Source organism: Uranotaenia lowii, chromosome 3 (genome assembly GCF_029784155.1).
Source record: "Uranotaenia lowii strain MFRU-FL chromosome 3, ASM2978415v1, whole genome shotgun sequence".
NCBI classification, from domain to species: Eukaryota; Metazoa; Arthropoda; class Insecta; order Diptera; family Culicidae; genus Uranotaenia; species Uranotaenia lowii.
The window spans coordinates 220,026,956-220,036,177 of NC_073693.1; the positions used below are offsets into that span (position 1 = coordinate 220,026,956).

General features: G+C 36.7%; 1 protein-coding gene across 2 annotated transcripts in view; it reads right to left on the reverse strand.

Moving 5' to 3' along the window:
* Positions 1-9,222, reverse strand: part of LOC129750849 (trithorax group protein osa-like) — a 340,339-nt gene that overhangs the window by 270,869 nt on the left and 60,248 nt on the right. The window contains exon 1 of one of the 2 annotated variants that reach the window (XM_055745951.1): positions 4,363-5,105. The exons of the other annotated variant lie outside the window; for it this stretch is intronic. The gene's annotated coding sequence lies outside the window, so the exon portion shown is untranslated. Of the gene's footprint in view, positions 1-4,362; positions 5,106-9,222 lie in introns of those variants that run through there. 2 annotated transcript variants of the gene reach the window in all.

Consider the following 9,222-nt stretch of genomic DNA (forward strand, 5'->3'; position numbering starts at 1 on the left):
TTTGATGATTGGTATAGCCAGCTGAAATAATTATAGAACAACTATGGTCTTTTTCCTCCGTGAGGTTCTAGTTTGGCAAGCTATATCCACCAGTTTTGTTTCTTATCATACTGAGCTAAATAAACCGAATAGTAAACATTAAAATAATTGGATTGGATTGGATTTTGTTTCTTTATAGAGGATTTTAACCATCTTGGTCATTCTTTCTCTAATTAAAATAATATTTTTTTGAAATCATAGATTTGTTTATTGAGTCAGATACAGTCCTTACAAGAGAAGTACAAATTTAAATTTCTGAACAAATTTTGTTCTACTACGTCGATTCACTGTAAAAGACATCGTATCCTGGTAAATAACAAGCCAGTTATTGCAACAAGGTACATTCCTGAAGCAAGCGCTCATATAAACAATCATCCTCGATTTCTTTTCTTTTTTATCGAAGCGACATCTGGTTGTCAGTAGCGCAATTTGTTCCAATTTTTGAAAACGTCCTGCATACCTTCTGGGGCTATGAATAACAACTGTTCCTACGCAATTTGAGATTGGAAAACATAAGCTCTCAACTCACCACAGAATTGACGAAGTAACGGAACCTTTCCGAAACCGAAAATAAATCCACAGGTTCCGATGACCCAGCTTCAGTTTCGCTAACGTCGGCAAGGAGCCGGACTCCTAAAGCTTCTGGCTTACATGACCCAGTCTCTACAATCCTCAAACAGCTTTTCAAAAACAGATGTTGAGCTTCAAATTCATTTTGAAATTTAGGGATCCAATAGAACATCCAGGGCTTTTTCAGCCCTCCTATGGTAATTGCCCTGTCGAATTTATTCACTAATTCATTAATCCCAACTTTAGTCAAGAGCATGCTTTAGAAATTTACTGCTCTAGAGAGTACCAGCTTGTTAAACCATAATCGAGTTCAACTATAAAGCATGTTATAAGGGAAATTTTTTCCAAGAGATTATAATTATAGTAGATAGACAAGCAAAAAATTGTTTCAGTAACTTTAATCTTCGCAAAGCAAATACAGCACAAAATTTTGGTATGGTTAAAAATAAAACTCCTCATTGAAGTCAGCAAGTTTTCGTGTAAATCCATTTTCTCTGAAATACGAATTTGGTGTTGTACTTAATAAATAACATAAGCTTACTTAGAACCAATTATAAATAAAGACATTTGTCTTACTGAGAATTTCCATCGCGTTTTTCTCGACTACCTGTTTTTCACATGGGAGTGGGACTATCTTGCTTGGAACCGCAGTAAAGCTCTGGAAAAAAAAGTTTTACTACGATTTGACTTTTTTACCAAGAAACATCGAGATGCCGAATGTGTCATTCAGATTTTTAAAGATCGGCTATAATTTGACTGTTACTCCTATCAATTCTAAAAAGAAGTAATGCATGATAACAAGAATATCAAAGTTCAGTGCTCCAGAAATCACCCCGGCCTCAAAATCCCAGAAAAAAAGTCGTCAAACTAAAAAAAAACTAATTGTAAATTAACAGGATAGGTAGTTCTTTTTGAAACACTATTGAAAGGTAGATCTCTGAAGAACCATGCTTCTATTTATTAAAACTCAGATTTTAATTAACCAAAACAAAAATATGTTCAGCAACAGTTTGAAACATAATCAACTATGATCAATTATGTTGTTGCTCAAAAACAATAAAAATATGTACAGCAAATCGATAGTCTCGATAAAACTACAATTAAAGCATTAGATGAAAATGTCTAGTAAGACATTTAAAGAATTGTACATAATGTTCTGTGTGGATTTATTACTTTTGAGATTGAAAATCAGTGAAAAATATTCTGTTTTACAACCCACTAGCATTTCAGCATTCGTACCTCCGTTAGATTGTATTTTTTTAAATTGCTTTTTTTATCCTTTCTGAAACTATCCTCATAAAAATAACAAAACCTCTGCAGGGCTGGTAGCGGTTTGACAATGAAATAGTAGGGACTTTAGTGACCAAAATTTGAAAAAAAGTGACCAAATAGTGACTTTGGGAACCGAAAAAAGTGACCAAATAGTGACTATGTAGAACGAAAAAATAACTTTGAAGTACAAAAAATGTGACCAGTCAGGCCCGTGCGATGGACCCTTCCGGGGGGGTTTTCAAAATTCAAATTTAGATAAAATTAATAACAATACCAAAAATAAACAATTGAAAAGGAAAGGGTTTTCTTACACCATTTGTCACTCATGTTCAACACAAAAACTAAAAAAATGACTGATAAACAAAATTTTGGAAACATATTACAATGAATGTTTCAAATTTTCGATAAGTCAAGAAAGTTAGAAATAAATTAGTTTCAAAAGAATTTCTTAGCAAATTTAAAATTAAAAAATATCTGAATTCTAAAATAAATGTCAAATCTTGTACAAAACTTAGCATGAATAGATGTTAGGAAAATGATAATAATTGTTAATTTTTATTCATCTAAATTTGGAATTCTTTTCCTCATTTTTAACTGGAAGTTTAGTGAGAAATTCCACTGTAATTTTTTAATTTGAACAAAAAATATTTAATCACGATTTAAAATGTAAATTACCGATTACTGAATAAGAAATGAATTTTGAACAGAATTTATTCAATGTTTGATGTTTTAATTTAATTTTATAAAAAGAAGAATATATTTATAATTATTTTACAAATGCCAGTTATAGAAGCAAGACATAAAACCTTTAATAAAGTAAAATCCTCCATGTTCAACTACACTGACAAAGAAATGTTAGAAAATGAGTAATTATGTGAATGATAAAAGCTGATAAACAATTAAAAATAATGAGTTCAAAATTTTTGTTATTAACACTGCGTATTAAAATTTATTTTGAAATTTGCTACTTAGAACAATTTTTCAAACTTTTTAGATTAATTTAAAAATCATGATCGATCTTAAAATATGATTTCATATAAAAAATATTAATAAAAAGTTTTTAAAGTTTCAATCGCAAGTTTTTAAGCTTTGAATTACAAGCTCTGAGTATTTTGTCTCTTTTGATTAAAATATTGGGTCCTGAAAGAACAGAAGGTTGAAATTATGTTTTTTTTATTTAAAATTTGGAGTTAAAGACTTATGGTTGAAGAACACGAAAATTTAGAATTTAAAAACAAAGAAACAATTGTTAAAAATATGTCTTAAAAATTTAAAAAGCTTGATTAAAAAAAGTCCGGCAAGTTGATTATAAAATTGAAAAAATAACTGTACAATAAAATTCGGTAGATTTATTTAAAAAATTGAAAAAACAATATGGAAATAAAAAAGATTAGTTTTTAAAAACATTTCAGGAAGAGTTTTTTTTTTCAATAAACATGTTTCATCATAACCATTTTGGTGCTTTTTTTTCAATTATTGATTTGGTAAATAGTGTCCTCACCACCGTACTGCCTATGGCCAAAACCACCCTATTGATAAGTGTTGTGAACTTTTTAATTTAGTGTATAATTTGTTTAATTTTAATATGTGCAAACGTCGTTTTAAAATAGGCTTAAGAAGAATTTCCTAGTTTTTAAGTCATCAGTCTGTACGGTAATTAAACCAAAGACGAAATAAATAATAATAAATATAAAAGCTGATAGAAATATTGCATACATATTTAGATTCAGGGAACCCAAATTAGTTGAAATTACCGTTTAAATTCATTGCACCTTAAAAAAAAAAATGTAATTTTTGTGGCCTTGTGTAAATTTTTACAATCCTTTTTTTAAGTATTTAGAAGAACAAAAAACACGAAATAAAATTGAGTCTGAAATTGTTTTTTAAAGAATATTTCATATCATCATAACATTTGTTATGACATAAAAGATTTTTTTTCATAAAAAAATGGTTCGTTTCAATCTCAATCTTAGTTACGCTTTTTAATAAAAACCCATTCTAACTAAAGACGAGATAGGGTTTTTGTATATCAAGTTTTGAGCTCCAATACAAAAGGTTGATTGAACTAAAAACTAGAATCTACAATCAAAGTTAGTTTCAATTCACGAACGTCAAATAATGTCGTAGATCGAAATGTCTCAAGCCAAGGGTGATTCATGCCGAAGTTCCGCCGGAGGCGAAAAAAATTTCTGACTGACTGATCAAGTAATTTACCGTTACTACCGTCAATATTAACACGCGCAATTCAAATTACTTTTTCATTGGTTTATTATCGGTGAAAAAAGTGACTTTTGGTGATAAAAGTGACCATTTTTCGGAAAATAGTGACTTTAGTGACCAAATGATGAAAAAAGTGACTTTTTAGTGACTGACCCAAAAAAAGTGACCAAGTCACTAAAAAGTGACTCGCTACCAGCCCTGCCTCTGAAACAAATAACATAAAAATATAAATAAAATTTTAAAGTTAACAATTCAACTTACCGGTTTTCTTCTTTGTCAACACCCGCTGAACGCTGGAACAAACACCGTCGAAAACGAGATAGAGGACAAGTTTCTTAGTACCGATTTCCGTATCCTGGATTATCCGCGGTTCAACTGTTTCCGGGAGCTGGCATCCCAATTTTTAAGCAGATCAATACGTGTGATTTAAAAAACCAATCCCTCCCAGTTACATCAAATCATCAAAGTAACCATCCCGGGTGGACATTCCAGATTCACGGAACCCAGCTAGCGATCCCGATTTGTGGGTTGGATTGCTGCTTCCTCCCGGTCGGTCGTCGGTTCTTCTCGAATCCGAAATAGCACAAACCGACGAAATAAAGAAGGGCAAAAAGAAAAACCTATCCCACGCACACACACTCACACAACAAAAGCCCGAGGCAGAGAAAGGCCAGCCACCATCCACGGTATTAATCTTGTTCGTTCGATTCCCAAGTCTCCGGAGTCTAGGTTCAGAAAACTCGACCGAAACCCCTAGAACGCACCACTTCCGGCGGTCACTGGTGCAATTTGCTGTTGCTGGCCACCTCCGGCCGTCCGTCGCAGACACTTTGGAACAGTTTTTCACTAATTTTAACACCGAAATTTCCGGTTTCACGAAGCTAACGAGAAAATCGCAGTAGGCTAGGATGCGAATATGTTGCCCCTTTTGCTTTTGCACGGTTGCGCGTTCAGCAAACACGATCTTCCTCTTTATTTTTCGGCGATATTCGAATTTGGAGCGACATCAACACCGAAACACGCACACCGGGGCACGGTTTTCGGAGAACGGACCTCGCTGTCGCGCACACCAGCAAACGGAGACCGGCTCTCGCGTGTACGGATGGGCGGCTTTTGTGTGGCTGTGTGGGTGCAAGCGTTGGCATTTTCGAGAGACGGGAGCTGCTTTTCGAACAAACAAAGATGGCGCTCGGCGACTTCGCCCGGTCGCTGCCGGCGAAATCCGGTGACAGCGGCTTTGGCAGCCCAGTGAGTGGTGCATGTTGTGTTTGAACGGTGGGATTGGGTAGAATAGGGCAAACTGAACTTTATTGAAATACTTTCCGTTGTTTTAATTGTACTTTCTTTCCATAGGTGATCACACAGGGGAATCGATTCAGGTGATCAAACCTGAATGAATATTGTAAAAATTAAAATCGAGCAGCTTTATAGAGACTCTATACCCATACCAAACCTTTTGCGTTGCTTGGTTGAAACGTCGTTTTGCAGGTTGATTAATTTTCTCTTAAAACCTGATTATATTTGCCTGAAACTTTTCTAATTACTGAAAACCTTATAAAGATCTGCACAACTACTGAAATTTTCAATTCGAATACTAAACTTAAAATTTCAAAATGAGGATTCAGAATTTCTAGCTCCATTTTTCGCATTATTGAAAGTTTTGTTTAATTTTTTTTTCAATTTTAAATTTCTTTCATTTCCCCTTAAAGAAAATTAATTGAATTCCTCATATTTGAATACAGAACTTCGAATATCTTATTCAGAACTAAGCATTCTTAAGTTTTGGTTAAGAATTCAGAACTCAGAATTTGAGTTTGATGATTTAAAATAGAAAAATCCGAACTAAAAGTTCAGAATGTGAAATTTTGATATATGAATTAAAATGCATAATCCAAAGGATCAGAATTGAAGATACGAACGTTATTCAAATTTCTTTTTAAAAATTTAAGTTTAAAAAAAAAATCAAATTGCAGAGTTTATTTACTTTAAAATAAAGCAATAAACTCATTCGAAACGTTGACGTCGAAGCGTGCAGTCGCACTTTTACCCGCTCTTCAAAACAATAGTGCAATAAGTGTGGTTAGTTTTTCACGCGTCGCGTTTCCAGCCCGACACATCCGGACTTTTTCGCACCGTTTGGGCATTCCTGCTGACGAACCATTGGGTTCGGATTTTCGTGCTGTTGCCGTTTACCCAAAGGACCATTGGAGCTGATCCAATTAGTGGCAACCGAGGAAGGTATTGTTCCTCCCAAACCACGTGGTTGGTCAAGGCCATCGTTTGGTGACTGCTGATATAACCCAACCAAGCGAAGGGTGGCCACCAAACAAAGCCACATCATCATCACTGGATCAACTACAACAACAAATAAGAAGGTTTGTGTACCGTTTGGGTGTTTATCCGGCGGATCCGAATTTGTCTACCGTGAACGGATAGCGGGTGCATTGCCCGGCTCGCCAAAGATTCGTTGCCGTTGTCATCGTTGTCATCGCCGAAGCCAATATCGATCAACGGAGGACCACGTGGTTTTGTTTTGTTTACAACAAAGAAGAAAAAACACTGAAAATAATTTATCTTTAAGAAGTGCTTGAAAACCTGTAAGTTTATTTTACTCTATTTTAACTTTTTCTACTTGCTATCTTCTTTCCCTTTATATTTTGATCGTGTTTTGCTCCGCTCATATTTTTATCACGGAAGGCCTTCGTGTCTCTGTTTTAAAATATGAGCGAAGGCGGGGGGCCCCACCCGTTAACTGTGGATGACGAAAGTGTCACCTACGAGGATGAGGAGCATTTGGAGGATTCAGCTGTTGCTGGTCCTTCAAATGCTTCCCATGCTCCGATGGATGATAATCTTGCATCACCCACAGTTAACAGTAGACCTACCCGGCTCCGAACCTACACAGATGGTTCAACTTTTAATGGGCCTTGGGTGGTTTTCATCCGGCCCAAAACCGGTGGAAAACGACTTAACGTGGTTCAGATAACCAGAGATCTGGCGAGGTGGACCTCCGTGACCAGCATAACCAAGGTGCGACCAGACAAGTTGCGCGTTGTTGTGGCTGATCGAAAAGCTGCCAATGAAATTGTTGCCAGCAATTTCTTTCGGCTTGAGTACCATGTTTTCATTCCGTCTCGAAACGTAGAGATCGAGGGTGTGATAACGGAAATGAGTCTGGAGGAAGACTACATTAAATCCAAGGGCGTTGGTAAGTTTAAAGGCCTTGATTCGACTTCGGTCGAAATCTTGGATTGTCGTCAACTTAAAACTGCCAACGTCGTAAATGGAGTTAAAGGGTATTCGCCTTCAGCCTCATTTCGTGTTACCTTCGCGGGAACCGCCCTCCCTCACTACGTCTTGATTGACGGAATGTTGAGGCTTCCTGTGCGACTCTTTGTGCCTCGCCCAATGAGTTGCAAAAGGTGCATCAAATTGGGCCATACCGAGTCCCATTGTTGCAACAAAGCACGGTGCTCTCGTTGCGGAGAGAATCATGAGGAAGGAGCGTGCTCAGCATTAGAGCAGAAATGTATCTATTGCGGGGGCTCTCCTCATGATATCTCTGTGTGCGAGGCATTTAAGAGTCGCTGGGATAAGGAGAGGCGCTCTTTGAAAGAACGATCAAATCGTTCTTACGCCGCTATTTTGAAGAGCGCTTCTCCCCCGGCTCAGCCTCAGCCTAGTAATATTTTTTCAGTACTGCCAGTTGACAATGGAGATACTGACACGACTGATGAAGATCATCCTATTGTTTTTGTAGCCAACTCCCGAAAACGCTCTAAACCAGCTCCAAAGATCCCCAAAATTCCAAAAAAAATACCTACAGTTAACTCCTCAATCAACGGTAGACAAAAACCATCTACTTCAGGAAAAGAAAAAGCAGTCCCGCCAGGATTTTCCATGAATTTTGTACCCCTGAACAAACCAGAAGTAGCGGGGAGTTCGAAAACCCCAAAACCTACCGCAGTCTCGACTGATCCATCTATTCAATCGGGAATTTTTAAGTTGAGTGACATCTTAAATGGAATATTATCATTTTTAAACGTATCTGAATCGATAAGAGACATCGTATCAGCGATGCTCCCTATAGTAAAGACATTTTTAAAGCAGTTGATGCAAACTTGGCCCATTCTTTCAGTGTTTATCTCTCTCGATGGCTAATTTACGCCGAGAGGTCGGAGATATCACTGTTTTACAGTGGAATTGTCGTAGTATTATCCCTAAACTGGATCCGTTCAAATTTCTTCTTTATGAAACTAGTTGCGATATTTTTGCCCTTTCTGAAACATGGCTTTCTTCTCAATCAAACATCTCTTTCCACGATTTTAACATTATCCGTCTGGATCGCGACGATTCTTATGGAGGGGTGCTTTTGGGGATCAATAAGCGCCACTCCTTTTATAGAATCCACCTCCCTTTATCAGGAGGAATTGAAGCTGTTGCATGTCATACAACTATAAGAGGTAAGGACTTATGTGTTGTCAGTTTGTACTGGCCTCATAGAGTTGCAGTGGATCGAAGTCATCTAGAGGACCTTTGCTCAGTGCTTCCTGAGCCAAGGTTGATCCTGGGTGATTTCAATTCACATGGAACTGTTTGGGGAGAACAAACTGACGATAGTCGTTCTTCTCTTATTTATGACATTTGTGACAGTTTCAATTTAACAATTTTGAACACGGGTGAAAAAACACGAGTACCTAAACCTCCTGCAAGACCAAGTGCAATTGACCTCTCACTCTGCTCAAATTCATTATCATTGGATTGCCAGTGGAAGGTAATCCCTGATCTCAATGGTAGTGACCACTTGCCAATCAAAATTACAATCACCAATGGGGCCAGCTCTTCAAATTCAACAAATATGGTATATGACCTTACAAGACACATCGACTGGAAAAAGTACTCGGACGAAATAACAAAATCCATCGATTCTATGAATGTTTTACCCCCTTTAGAGGAGTATAACTTTCTTTCACGTATGATACATGAAAGTGCACTTTGCGCTCAAACAAAACCGATCCCAAATTCATCTATTCCTAGAAGGCCTCCTAATCCATGGTGGGACCAGCAATGTTCCAAGCTTTATAAGGACAAATCGAAAGCATTTAAAGATTTTCGAAAACA